General features: G+C 38.1%; 1 protein-coding gene across 15 annotated transcripts in view; it reads left to right on the forward strand.

Moving 5' to 3' along the window:
- ENOX1 (ecto-NOX disulfide-thiol exchanger 1) overlaps positions 1 to 15,434 on the forward strand; it is a 506,538-nt gene that overhangs the window by 9,262 nt on the left and 481,842 nt on the right. Inside the window, exon 1 of one of the 15 annotated variants that reach the window (XM_073345407.2) lies at positions 5,589 to 5,607. The exons of the other annotated variants lie outside the window; for them this stretch is intronic. The gene's annotated coding sequence lies outside the window, so the exon portion shown is untranslated. Of the gene's footprint in view, positions 1 to 5,588; positions 5,608 to 15,434 lie in introns of those variants that run through there. 15 annotated transcript variants of the gene reach the window in all.

Raw genomic sequence — 15,434 nt, forward strand, 5'->3', positions numbered from 1 at the left:
GCAGGCCTACGTGCAAGCCAATTCCACTGAGCTGAGGGAGGTGGGAGATTGGGTAGCTGGGGTTGTTGCAGGGGCTAAGGATGAAATGACTGGGATTGGCAATGCATTGCTGAAGGTAGAGAATCAGTTGGTTGATTGGGGGATGCCTGTGGGGCAATGAGTGGACTGAGTATGAGACATGGAATGGTTGGGTTTGGGTCACAGAGAATTGCAGAGAGTGAAGTTGGGGCAGACTGAGAATGATTGAATGGGAAACAGAGTACAGATTGGTGAAAACAGATCATTGAAGGAGATGGCAGAGAATGTATGGGCTTTAAGAGGACTACTTGTATGTGTTAAAGTTACTGTCACACACAAATGTTTGTAGGATCTGGGCTTACATATTGGGACCCTTTAGAATGACAGAATAAGATTATTATTATTCTGTCTGCCACTCTTCCAAAGAGAAATGATGCCATCAACAACCTTAGCTTCAGTTTGTTAATATTTATGTTGTTTTTGTGTCTTTATTTTTACTTTTAACATAAATGATTCTTTTTTAATTAATAGTACTTTAGCATGGCCTACAGATACTTGTAATATTGCTTTAGCGCACAGCAGATTAGGCTTTAGGTATACTTGATCTCATCAATAGACAACAAGAAACGTGTTCTTGTTAAATATTTGTCCCTGCTCAGTATGATTTTAAAAAAGCCAAATTGTCAAATAAAAATATTTGGTTGCCTAATTTTTTATAAATGCATCTGAGGAAGTGAGCTGTAGCTCACGAAAGCTTATGCTCTAATAAATTGGTTAGTCTCTAAGGTGCCACAAGTACTCCTTTTCTTTTTGCGAATACAGACTAACACGGCTGTTACTCTGAAACCTAAATTTTTATGTAAATTTTAAAGGGGAGCTCAGCTCATAAGTCCCAACAAACAGCGGGAGAAATTTAGATAGGCAGAATGTAATTATTAGAGTTGGAATTTGGCCGGGATATCGGTATTAATGCCCTTTTAAGAAACCAAAGATTCCAAGGGGAATGTGCGAGTAGAGTCAACTTCTTCCAGTCTTAATCCTCATTATCTGATCATTTTTAAAAAGTTCAAGAAAACACACACACAACCATGCGTGTTATGATTTCAATAAAAATCTTACATTTCTATAGTGTCTTATATCCTGTAAGATGCTAAAGTGCTTTACATGTTGTACAGGAATGGTTCATATACAGTTGAAGGGCAGCCACCTTTGGAGTGGAACCATGACAGGTTTAACAGCATACTGCAAATCTATTTAGACATTTCTAATGCACCTATCAGTGTTGTATAGAAAAACTCTGTTGTGGGAAGTGAGGAAGAAATGAAACTATGTATTATCCAACTAAAATTGCTAGCTGAATTTAGGAGGATACAATGTCATTATTTAAATTAGATTGCTCACAACAATCATGCTAACACACTAGTTCTTATGAAAATGTTGTGGGATCTTTAATGATGTCAGACAGTTCTATCTTTTATCTGAAAGTAGCAGAATGTCTCTTAATATTATGCTGGTGTAACAGGATGGTGAAGGCTGCTGTCCTATTGTACTGGTTGGTCTGCATACAAAATAAGAGCTTACTACTGTTACCAGTTAACGGAGTTACCCTCAAGTGGTAGAGGCCTGTGCTTTGGTGCCAGAAGTCCTTGATTTTAATCTCTGCTGATGACGTAAGGTGGAGGTTGTAACATTATTTCAAGACTGACTCAGAGGAAAGAGTTACACTTACTGAGTAAGTAACCCACTTAGTTCATGAGGGTTTTCCTTGGAAGTGTGACCAAACTTAGCTGTGAGACCTTATCAGGTCACAGACTTAGATGGAATAGTTATAAACACATACAAAAAACTTTTACAATCCTGTGCTGCTGGATGAGGATGACAGGCACATATACATAAACTCTCTTGACACATTAACTCGGTGCAGAGATGCAGCATGTTCATGCTTATTCATGCCTCCCTTCTACACAGATGTCTTTTGCAGTCTACATAGTGACAATGTAAACAAAAGGGTGGTCAGCAGTTTTAATGACAGTTTTAAAAACTGGAAATGGTTAAGTACAAAAAAGATGGAAATAAATTCTAATTTCAGATGTTTCTTTAGTTTCTTAAAAATAAGTGCTCCTCTGGCAGATTTCTTCTTGAAAATGAAAGAACATTTTGCCGATTTAGATAATCAGAAAATGCACTTACATTAAAGGTGTGAGGCAGTACCAGGAGTGATGATATGTTTTTTTGGGATATGGTCATTTGCCCTGACCATCTTGGCTGATAGCCATTGATGGACCTATTCTCAATGAATGTATCTAATTCTTTTTTTAACCCAGTTTTAATTTTGGCCTTCACAACGTCCCCTGCCAATGAGTTCCATAGGTTAACTGAGCTTTATGTAAAGTTGTACTTCCCTTTGTTTGTTATAAACGTGTTGCATATTAATTTCATTGGGTGACCCTGGTTCTTTGTGTTATGTGAAGGGATAAATATCCCTTCCTTATTCACTTCCTTCACACCAGTCCTGATTTTATAGACCTCTATCATAGCCCCCCGGCCCTTAGTCATCTCTTTTCCAAGCTGAAAATCCCAGTTTTATTAATCTCTCCTCATATGGAAGCTGTTCCATATCCCTGATATTGCTTAGAAAGTAGAGAGTGGAGTTGTCAACTGTTAGAATGGGTTTGATTTGTTAAAATTTGAAAACTGAAAAATCCTTTAGGCAGATTTAAGCTTTCAAGTCCACTACTAGATGCTGCAAGTGAAGAAACAGAGGGAATGTTGAAAGAAGAACGAAAAGAATCAATATTGACATTAATGCAAGGTGGCTGGCTGAACATGAAAAATGACCTGACAGTGGCGACAAGCCTCCATACCAGGAAAAATGCATTCCTATTTAATGCTATTGATTGTATCTCCTGAAAAGAAAACCACAAAATATTGTGTCCAAGTTTTTGAATAGGTCAACCAAGAACGCTGAGAAAAGCATGAGGTGTTCTTCAAATACTTAGAGAACTGCTCCCCTTCTCCCAAAAAAGAAAAAGAAATGGAGATCTCTTCAAGTGCAATCTTCTTAAACTTCTCACGCTTGGGTGTTCAGGACATTGTTTAAATCTCATAGAACAACAGTCCTAAAGCACATTGTGTATTTCAGTAATTCTTCCACAACCACCATCATCTTCATTGGTGGATGGAAAAAGGACGATTTATGCCCTAGCTTCCCAATGACACTTGTTGGAACCCTCAGGAAGTTGGTCTCTATATTTGATCTAGCTATACCATAAGTGCATATAAATTTGCATAGAGCATGATTCTTGGAGGACTCTGGTCAAAACATTGTACGCATCTTATAGAACAAGGGATTTTACAGAGAATCCAAAATCATCTTCAGTTGCTTTCCTAAATTTTGAGAAAGACTTTGGCAGATTACAGGCTGATGACATCTCAGTCTCAGTGGAAATCTATCTTGATTTAGTTAGTAACCAAAGAATTGGAGCCACACAAGGACAAAATTGAAAAATTATTCGGAGAAGCTGTAGTAGCTTAATTGCGAGATTGGATCCTAAATATAAAGGTCAAAGGTTGAATACAAGAAGTAAACCTGAAATACAGATGATTTGGGCAAAATTCCTTTCTGTCACTTAAAATTGAATATCTAGATTTCCACCCTAAATCTATGTTTGAGGGAAGGTCATAATTCATTGCATCAAATAATGGAAATTTATGGAAGTAAAATCAAGGAAGACAAGACAAGTGACTTCGGATATCTCAGTTTTGAAAAGACCTGCTCTCCTGTCCAGCCACCTCCTTAATTGTGCATTTTATTAGCACATTTGTTCTGATTTGGTTGAAACATTGCATTGGGCTGGGATGCTGGGAAGGTGAGCAAGTTTTTAAAAGTGTATCTGTATATAAGGGTAGATACAAAAGAGTGAGAGGCCTGACTTGATGATAAACTCATGTCTCAGCTGTTGTATTCTTGTATTTACTTATAGAGTTGCAAGCTTTTTATTTTGGACAGTGAGTGAGCATTTTCATGTCTGAGGGATAATCATGTTTACAAAGTGAATTGGATAACGTATTTTGTGTTTAATAAAATCTTTATAGGCTTTTTTTAGGGTGTTGTTTTCTCTCTGACTGTGTACTTGTGGGAAGGGAGAGAGTTGTTTTTTGCAGAAGGGGGTGGATAATGGACCCCATTTTCTACCAACTTAAAATGCACAGTAACATCCACATCATTTGTGAAGAAAGTAGCATTTAGATTAATAAAAATAGCAGACGATATTAGGAGCATCAGGGCAAAAAGACTCCTTTTGCAATGTTTTCTGGACTGTCGTGTGAAACAAATTCGTTCCTGACACATTGATGGAGATTGCCTCCTTTTAGGTATGTATCGGTCAAGTGTTCAGTTAGAATTAAAATCTATAAAGCCAGATTCTGATCCATGCTGGCTTAAATCTGGAGTAACTTCACAGACTACAATGGAGTCTTTCTTGATTTACATCAGAGCAATCGGTCATAAAAGGATATTCAACTATACATTTTCTAAATCTCTGGTCAGTTAGTTACTTAATTCAATGTTGTATTCATTCTGAAGTGAGGTTGGTTAGCTTGGATTTGTGTGTGTGTGAATACCACACAACTAATGCACAGTTGTGGCCTTAACTAATTGTATAATTATCCAGATATATAGTGCTATCATTACCTTGAGTTACAATGTAACTACTGTTATTTTCAGTTGAGAGAAACCCTATTGTTGTAATGAAATAAAGCACATTATTTTGCAGTAAGTATGCAATTAGCTCATATAACCTCTATGCTTATTGAGCCTCGTAGAAGAACCAGGGTGACGTACAGTTATGAGAACAGAGACCTGGTGACTGAGGGGGATAATACTGAAGTTAATATCAAAATTCACAACAGTTGTCAATAAAATGTCTCTAAAGCATCTAACTTACTAGTGCCATGTAAATATTAACAGATAATTATTGTTTCAGTTATTATTATTTCTTTATTTTTAGTATTCTGAAGGATGGAAAGAGTAACAGGATAAAATTGGGTGGATTCCTGTGTTTCTTGAGCACCTTTCTGTGCAGATATTTTAGTAAAAACTGTTATCCACATCAAACAGTATGAAATCTGTTGTCACACACACGGTATCCATTACATGGATCATCGCTTGTGTTGTGCTCCCTGTCAGTACCTGGCCCAGGTTGGGAAAACTAATGATCCAACCAGCAGACCAAATTTGGTGATGAATCCTGGTCACATGCCACTTGAGGCACATTGCATGTACGTTAAGAAGAATAAACTGATGTTCCCGATGCAATTTATTTCTTTTACAATCTTCAGATAAAAGAATACATTTGTTTGAAAAATTAAAGTAAAATTAAGTTTTGTATACACTCTTCTTGCCTCTAGGGTGTGTAGAATGAGAGATATAGTAGCTTTGTATTGTTAATTCTTCACAACAGAAATGCGAAGTCCTTGATGTCTACAGTACAGTATACTTCATTTTAACTGGGGCATGGTAAGCCTTCAGAGAAGACGAGCTTTTTTTCTGAAAAGTATGGGTCAAGTCAAGGAAGGAGTTTCAGAAAGGTAGGAGTTTTAAAAAACATACCTGTCATTCACTTTTCAAAGGCTTTCCTCACACTGTTTTGACCTCATATTATTTCCGAAATAGATAAATTTTCAAACTTTACTTTTTCATTATAGTCTAAGGACTAGAAGTGATTTAAAAGTGGACTTGAAGTTCAGGTCACCATGATTTAGATATTTAAAGATATTATTATGTAAATACTAAAATAGAGAAGCCCCTACAATTAAAATATATACCCATACATTATGTACATATGTAATTTCAATGGGTGTATTACATTACATGCGCCAATTAAACACATGCCTTTTCAAAAGTGTGTGTGGTTCAGATCCCAAAGGCCCTTATGAGGAGAGGGAAGAGTGACTGTCTGGGAGCTACAGAGTAGGAAAGATTATGTAGAGCCTTAAGGCTATGTCTATATTACAAACGAAGGGTGTGATTTTTTTTCCTTCCCCTGCTTGTGTAGACATACTCGTGCTAGCACTCACTGAGCTAACATGAGTATAAATAGCAGTGTAGCTGCATTGGTATGGATAATGTCAGTGGAGGCAGAGTTTAGCTATGTCAAATATGTACCTACTTGTTTCAGGCGGGTTTGTACTCCGCATGGCTAAGCTATGCTTCTGCTGCCGGTACCCATGCTACTGGGGTTACAATGCCATTTTGTACTCATGCTAGTGTATGTGTATGCAAATAGGGAAAATCACACCCCTAGCTTGTAGTGTAGACATAGCCTAAGATTGGTGGGTCTGGCCTGCAGGAAGCACCAGAGGAAAAGCCGCATGGGAAATGTGACACAGGAAGCCAGATGTGGAGGCAGAAGGCTGTCTGTAAAAGAATAGATTTTATCCCTGTGTACTTTGAAAAGTCAGTCAGAGCACCTTGCAGTGTCTAAAGCAAGGGTTCCCAAACTTGGTTTGCAGCTTGTTCAGGGTAAGCCCCTGGTGGGCCGCGAGATGTTTTGTTTATCTGAGCGTCTGCAGGTACGGCCGCTCGCAGCTCCCAGTGGCCACGGTTACAAATACATAGTTAACTGTAAAGGTCACCAATTGCATAGAACTGGTCAAATGTGTCTACCGTTGTGCACAAATTTTGTCAAAGTTGTTTCACTAAAATAGCCATCACTCACAATTATTAGACCAAGTCAGTTCCCTGACAGACATCCCAGTTATGGACTTCAACCTGCACTGCACAGGCACTAAGTGTTACATCTATAAGTCTACCTTGACTGCCCCTATACCCCAAGAGCAAAGAGAAACAGAGACCATCATATCCATCATGCAATTTCATCTTATTAGGGGCCACAAAAATCTTAATCACTTACCTTATAATATTACTTGGAGCACGGACTGTTTCTTACTCTGTGTCTGTGCAGGCACTTGGCACAGTCCTGCTTTAATGAGAGCTGTGCATTTTCATGCAATCCTTTCGTTAATTTTTTGGCGAAGTGGCACTTTAGATTGGAACTTTCCAGCTAATGCTTGGGTTTTTTTTTTAGCTAAGAAGACAAACTTTGTTAAGATATTTTTAAATATTTATTGATTACAGTCTTTATTTTCTTATAAGCCTCTTCAGAGTTTTTTGAAGGAAGTTCTCTCTCTCTCTCTCTTTTAAATTGTAACAGCCACTTAATTGGAATGATAAAATGTTCACTGGTGTGTCCCAAATCAGAGCATTCTACCCTGTCAAAAATTCCCTTGAAAACCTTCAGTAAAGCTATTTCATAGAGATTGCTTGGCTAATTGGCTTAACAGTCCATAACCTGTTCTGATAAATTGGCCATTGACAGGTGATAGAAGGATTTATTAGTACTGCACACTATAATAAGTGGTTTGATAACTCTACTTAATGACAGGCCTCCTAATTACAAGTGCACAGTTGTAATTGTGTTGGTGTGTGGAATATTTTGGCAGACTGTGCATCTTTTATTATCTTGCCTATTGAAGGTTGGTCATCATCAAAGGTGCGGAGCTCATCTTATGCTATACATGGCATCAGGCATTCAAGAAGTGGGGAAATCAGTCATGAGTTGCCTCTTTACTCAGTGCAATTACAATGGGAGTTGAAAAGGATCTGGCATGAAGTCCCACTGCTGGACAGGAAGCCATGAGTGTAGATCTTGAGTGGAAGCTTCAGTGGCTCAAAGAAATTCACGCTTTATTAGCTCCCCTTTAAACGGTTTCCTTTGTCATTTTCAGGGGGAAAGATGGAGTAACAGTGTTAGATATTCACTATTTTATCTTTTTTCTGTTTTCTCTTCCTCTCCATCCTTTCTTCTTTGTCTCTGACCTTGTTCATCTTTATTTCTGTTTAATTCTCCTCCTTTCTTTGTTTCTGGATTAGCCTGTCTTTCTTTTTGTTGGTCTCTCTTTAGTATGCGCCCCATTTTCTTCTGGCTCTTCTAACTTTCCTCCTTTCATTCTCATATTTTCTTGTTCCACTTTTTCTTCTGTATAAATTTATCCTTCCTGTTTCTGCTCCATTCTCTTTTTACTAATTGTTTCCTCCTGCTCACTCTTTTTTTTTTAAATCTGCTTGTCCCCTCTTTCCTGTCTTGCAGAGTCTTTCTGAGTAGCATCCTAGTTATTTTACTTCTGCAGAGGTAAACTGGGTAGGGTGCAAGATTTTTTTCTTATTTTTTATCAAAGCAAGCTCCGTGTGTGAAGTGTTCTTGCTATGGGATGCTTCTTCATCTGTGCCTGTAGCCCATTGTGGTATTGCATGCTGGTGGCAGACCACTAGGTATGCTCATGTCATGTGTGATCAAGACTGATAATTGTGTTTATTTCCACTAATGTCCATATTTAACCTATTCTTGTATTTATCATTAGATGCAGTACCTTAAGTACTTCTCTCAAAGACTATTCCATTGCTTGATTACTCTTACTATCAAGAATACTTTTCTCATATTCTAAACTTTTCCTTCCTTAAACTTCAGTCATTCCTTCTTGTCCTACCATGTGAGCAGCTGTATGCACTTGTACAGTAGCATTGGGTAATTCACAGAATTTTGATACAGTTTGCTCAAAGAAAACTGCCTAGAATCGGGATCCTAACTTTTAGGTGATAGCTAAACAGAGGAAATTATTGGTATAGTAGAGTATTGCTATCCTTTATCATTGTGGTAAGTCAATAGGAGAAATGTTCTTATGTGTTCATAATGTCACTAATCCTAAATGTTCAAAAATGGTACTCCTGTCTTCAGTTTCAGAATCCTAGTGTGAAATATATAATACCTTAGAAAAGCTAAATTAGTGGTGAGTCAATGTAATTAAGGGAAAGTAAATAATCTTCAAGGTTCTCATTCCCCATGAAACTAATTTCATATCTTATCCTTCATGTGTTTTAAAAATAGTTTCCTGATCATTCAAGATGCTTGTGTACAGTGTTTGTGAAGTGCACTTCAATTCTATTGAAAGGATGGTAGATTAGGGAGTTATTTTCAATGGATTGATTTTTTTTTTAAAGATAGACATTCATTTTGACGAGTGAACAAATTGTGTTCTACAAACTGCACATCTGACACACATGCACTAAAGCAGGTGATGAGCCAATAATGTTGTGTTAATTTTCAGCTAGACAGTTAATTTGATCTTAAATGTAGGGACAGTAGAAGTTTTTTTCTCTCTCAAGATTTTTTTTCATTCTGCTAAGGGATTGATTATACTGCCATGCCATTTCTGTTTACCTATTTTACCTCCAGTAGATCTTTCTTCTCAGTGACCGTGCCATTGGGAATGTAGATTATTTTTGTGATTTTTGCAACAATGGAACCCACCAGAAAAGACAAGTGGAGAGTATTAGTTCAGCTAAAATACTGGAAAGCTGCAGCCCTGAATAGCATCAACATTAAGTCTGATGGTGACTCAATTGGAGTGTTACAAGATTGCACTGTTAACTCCATCAGCATCTCTAGTAGTCACCTTAAGGGGACTAATGCATGTTTATGACATGTCTCCTGTTGGCGACACAGAAGAAAATGAATCTCAAATTTATGTATGTATGTATTGCCCTTTAACTCCATAGGTTTTCTACTGACCAAGGGAGGCTGAACACATAACCCACATGTGTATTTCTTCCTCTTGGACACAGAGAAGTAAGTAATGATGTGAGGCAGGAAGACTGAAAGACAGGGACCATCAGGATTCAGGTGTACATTGTACACCATACATGGTATACTGATGCTTGTGTACACACCTATGCCAGCAGAGGATGCTGCAAGTGTTATTAAAAAAGCGGGCACATAGGTTAATTAATAAATTAATTTGTAGCGAGAAGTCAGAGGTAGGACTTCAGTCTGGGTTGGCAGCATTCCCAGATGAGGTGGTGAAACGGGTTCCTTTACTTAGGGTGACCAGATAGCAGCTGTGAAAAAACGGGACGGACGGTGGGGGGTAATAGGTGCCTATATAAGAAAAAGTCCCAAAGAACAGGACTGTCCCTTTAAAAACGGGACATCTGATCATCCTAAATTACAAGAGACTCTGATTTATTACTTGCAGGTCCTAACACTAGTTTAAGAGGATCCAAACTTTGTGGTTGTATCCTGCTCTCTGAAATTGCTGAGGAGTTCTATGCGAAAAGTTAATGCTAGGCTGTGGCCCTGTAGATTTGATGAAAGAAGATCATCAGCTGGTATTCCTGAGAGCAGGTTAAACGTCTGAGAAGGGCATTCAATAACCTGTTATCTCCAGTGGAAAACTGCTTTTTATTCATTGGTCAAAGAAAATGGTGAAAATAATTGGCAAAATGACTCAAGGGAGGGGAAAAGTAGAGTTGAGAAGTATTAGTAGTAGGTTGATTCTTAAATCTTTTATATACTGTATGTGCTGTATAGAACAAGCCTTCCATTTTTTCCTGAGAAAAGCCATGATGTTATCTCAGTAATTGAAAATAATCTTCTAAAGTTGCTCTTTAATTAGACTTACATGATTCCCTTTTAAATCACCTGTTATCTTTCTGAGGATTTTGCAGTAAATGTTGCTGCCTGCACTTGGATGGTGTGGTCCGGTATAACAAATAGGACTAAGTGCATTCTATTCATGACTCAAAACAGAATGTTTCTAGCCCAATTATGGTGGCTCCTGGTAATGCTGCTGTAGTTGAGGGTGCCCGTTGGTGTTTCCATTATAAATCGTGTTTATGAGGGTACTTGGATGGCACCAGGCAGAAGCTTGACAGTCTTTTCAGTTAGGCAAATTTTTCCTTCACTAAAAAAAAAAAAAAGAGAAACTGTTGCGGTCCAAATACAAGACAGAACAAGCTTTAAGCAAGCAAGCAGGCTGGTCTGCCGACGGGCTGGTCTGCCTGTCAGCTTTCCACCCTCTCTATTATTTCTCTCCCTCCTCCTGCGCATTACATAGTCCAACAGATAAAAGGAATACACTGGCTTTGTTTAATATTCTTATTTACCAATATCTATCTACCGCATTCCTTGCTCTCGGGCCTTGAGCCCAGTCCTGGGAGGCTTCCCACGGTTCATGACATCTGGGCGAGATTCCAAGGTTCGTGCCCTTGAGAGGAGCCGTGTGTGCACTGCTCCTACACAACACTCCGGGTGTGCCCTGAATGTTGCCAAGTGCATGAACCTCGTATGAATCCTACAAGAGACTTAAATTGGGAAAACAATTTTGAGTTCTAGAATATAAAAACATTTCCCCCATTTTTAGGCACTTTTAAGTCACAACACAGAGCTGTTATATAATGTACATGGTTACAATTTATTTAATTGTGCAAACTACGTCCACAGACTTTGTCTGTTTTAATAACACAAATCCCTTCTATGTAAAACAGGGTATGCAATTATCTCTACCAGAAATTCCTCTGGCCAGATTTTAAATGGTTTCTGATCTGGAAGGTGTGCTTAGAGCAAGTTTACTGAATTGGGCCCCTCGGGTGAGATAGGAGAGGGAGAACACCTATCTGCATCTGGTTTGAGGATCCCATTGGGGCTTAGGCATGAGATCTGTTTCTGGATGCCTAGAGTGAGGCATTGTGCACTGCTCAGTGGCAGAAACTGAGGCTCCTTTACAGTGAAAATTTTAGGTGCTGAGGGGTTATAAGTGCCAACAGGGTTATGTGGCAGCCAAGCAGGGAGATTTGAGGATCTCAATGGTGCCTACATTTTGGATTTAGACACCTAAGATGGGGAATTAGGTGCCTAAGTCCTTTGGTGGATTTGGACCATAGGGCATGATTCAAAGCCCACTGAAGTCAATGGTGGGAGTCTTTCAACTGACCTTCCAAAGCAGTGTCTGCCAAAGTCTGAAGAGGGACTGAAGAAATGGCTTTGAGAGGCGTAAACTGGATCTATAAATTTCAATGGGGCATTAATTCCAAACCACAATGATGTGAAAACAAAGGTAAATGTTTAACTATTACACTGCTTGTCAAAGTGTGGGAGACATGGGAGGGACAGTCATGCGAGGAAGTGCTAAACAATCTACTTGCATGTTGTCTCATTTTACAGCTTATGTTGGCGGAGCTTGTTTATAGGTGTTTCTTGGGAGACTTCTCTTCCAGTTTGATATCTGATTTGCCTGAATACTTATAAATAATTTTACTTTTTGCAGCATACTACTTGGGCTTGTGGAAAAGCTTTGACCTGCAGAGTCTCCATAAACTAAAATAAACAGCCCTCATCACGAACAAATTAACACTTTGGTAAAAGCTCTTTCCAAAAATCTATTACAACTATTGCATGTCACTGTTTTAGTAATAATGGGTTTTCAAGCATATGCATTCTAGGACATGTCTGATCTAGGCACAGTGTGGGTTTGCACAGTTTAAGATTGTGTATGCAGGAATAGGTGTCTGCACACAAATTGCAGATGTATGCATTGGGGATTTCCACACATAAATCAGGCATGAACAAAGCCATGTGCAGACTTATTTGAGAATTTGGGCCAATAATATTTTGCATTTCTATATGATCTATAAATCTTTGGAATCCTATGATTAAATCATGTACATTTTTTTTCACAACAAGGAGAGATTTTTTTTAATATCATATTCAATTTTATTTTAAAAAAAATTAGATCTCAGTCCTGTATGAACTGTGGTCCCCCACCACTCAAAAGAGGACCCATCCAAATTTCTGAGTGTCCTTGACATATATTTTAAAAACACAAGAACATAAATAAACATACAGAAATTAAAAATGGACCAAAGCAGCAACAGTACTTCCTACTACATGTCATTTGGTCATCAGTCATGTAACCAATATGGCTTAAACCCCCCATTGCACTTTTCATCATACAAATTCCACCCTCTGTTGCCTCAGTTCTCCAGCAATGATTGTTCAGACGGATGGTCTTTCCAGCATGTCACAAAGTCAACAAATATTAATGTATTCCAGCTCAAATGGAACATTGGGGGAAAAAACAGTCATGAATAGTAGTATGAGAAAGAGACAAGAAATGGAATATACTCATAAAGGTTTCACCTTTTTGTAAAAAAAAAAAAAACAGCCTGTTTTCCATTTGTATTGGAGGTGTACTGAGTGTTAGCATTTTACATATTCTGGGTGGGAGGAACAGTAAAATTCTGAAATGTTCTGCTAGAAGAACAACTATTCAACCTTTTAAAACTTATATTTGTCATAATACCTTGCTCCAACTTATTATTTATCTTTTGATATATAAAAGCTCATTGCTTCATCTCTCACAGTATATAAAAATACCTAACTTACTCTCCAATACTGAAAAACTTTTGGAAGACTCAACATCACTCAGCTATATGCTACATCCATAAACACACTGCCAGGCAATAGTCTGAGAGAAGAGGGATAGGGACATGGGGAGTGAGGTGTGCATACATATTTCTCCCACCTCATAAGAAGGCAAGTAATTTTATGTTGGGTCTGTAATTCTCCCAGCAGAGACATGACTCTCAGGTGACCACAGCAGTATCCGTTCATGCACATCTCTTCTCCAATGTATGCCAGGAACCCTTCTGTTCTATCTGTAATATATCTATACAGCATTTACAAGAAAAGTTTTGAGCACAGTCTTGAATTGGTATCTTTGATACACAAGATTTTAAAACTTCATAATGTTTAAGCACAAAATAATAGATGGATATATATATGTAATGTGGTCAGAACACTGCTGCACTTGGGCAGTCTCTGGCTAACATAATGGCTTCTTGGGAGCTGTTACCAGCTTGTGAAAGTTAGAGTAGTGTTGAGGCTGTTCTAAATTACCCAGGGTTTGAATTGGTCCCTGTGCAGTCCCTCGATTAGGGGCAGCAAAAAGATGGGACTTAGGGGCTCCCCTTCTCTAGTTTCTGTCTTGGGTGGAGCTCAGCCAAACCACGGATTGAGCTCAATATTCCCAAATAAGAGATCCAAGAACTTCATATTTATCTAATAGAACAGACTTATGATCTTCCAGATAGGTCTAATTTAGTCTCATCTCAGACAGATGTTTCTTCTGTGCCTTTCTCTAAATGAGAAACTACTTATACTAAACTATCTGTTCAACCTTATATTTATCTGTGACACTTTGAGTACCTCTCCTAGACCTGAAGAAGAGCTCTGTGTCTCTTGAAAGCTTGTCTCTCTCTCTCAACAGAAGTTGGCCCAATAAAACATATTGCCTCACTCACCTTGTTTCTCTAAATGATTCAGAGTAAGATCTCCGAATCTAGAATAAATTTTCATGGGAATAATAAAGCTTCCTTTGCTTTATTCATTTATTATTTGTAGTTAGTGAAATCTTGTTTGATGTTTCTGATTTTTTGAAAAAAAATTTTGGCTTGTGTCATGGGGCTAAAATAAAGATCGCTACAAAACTGGAATACGGAAAAATGTGGTTCCTGGTGTATTAATTTCAATGAAATAAATAGGCCAAAGGTGTTAAGATAACCCAAGCACTGTCCAACATAAAACTATGTTAAATAAGGCCAAGGGTTTGGTATATAGAGACCTAAGCCTGCTTACTACCATGGCAAACACACCATTAAAAATCCCTTTTAACTTCTTTTTAAAAATACAGAAAAGAAGAAAAAAACAGCTAAAACATTTTGAAATGTGAAGTATTAAGTAAGGCTTTCATTTTAACTACATCCCTTGTTCCCTTACCCTTTAGCTGTAGACAGTTTTTAGAAGGAACCCCCCATTTCTCCCTGTTTGACATCTCTTGAGTGGTAATAATGGTCCTTTTTGGGGAGAAGAGAAGAATTTAGTTGAGATGAGCTGGAGATGTCATTGCTGCAGTTGCTGTTAAAGTCCAGTCTTAGAAGTAACTCCCTCTACCCGCCTTGTTTGACAGTCTCTTAGATGGTAATAAGTGTCATCCCATGTGGTGTTTGGGATTAAGCTGGAGTCAGTAAGGGTGGGGATGTCACCTTGGTCCCTCTCTCTCTCTGGCCCAGTCCAGATCAGGATGATGAAGGCCCAGGGTCCCAGGAAATGGTGGGGGTGGCAACCGTGATGCTGAAGCTTGCTTCAGTCATCTTTGTCTGTTCTTCCTGGTTTTTCTTTTTGTTCTTTCATACTTTCCCCACAAAATCCCTTTCTTTTAAGGACCGCAAAAGGGAGTGATAGGTGGAATAGCCCATCCCCTTATTATTTTGTCCATCAATTAGGCTTAATATCTGACATGGTGATTTTGGCTCATTAACTTCCAGCTCCATATCTCCTGTTTTTTAACTAGTATAATTTCAACACAGTTTTTGAATCATCTCAAGTTGGCCTTTTTGTTTAGATTAATTCAATTATTCTGTGTTCCTTTCATAGCTTTTCTCATCATCATTTTGTTATTATAGGTTATTGTAACATCTTGTAAACTTTTACATACTTTTTCAATTGAGATCACAATTTGGA

The sequence above is a fragment of the Lepidochelys kempii genome, chromosome 1 (assembly GCF_965140285.1).
Source record: "Lepidochelys kempii isolate rLepKem1 chromosome 1, rLepKem1.hap1, whole genome shotgun sequence".
Taxonomy (NCBI): Eukaryota; Metazoa; Chordata; order Testudines; family Cheloniidae; genus Lepidochelys; species Lepidochelys kempii.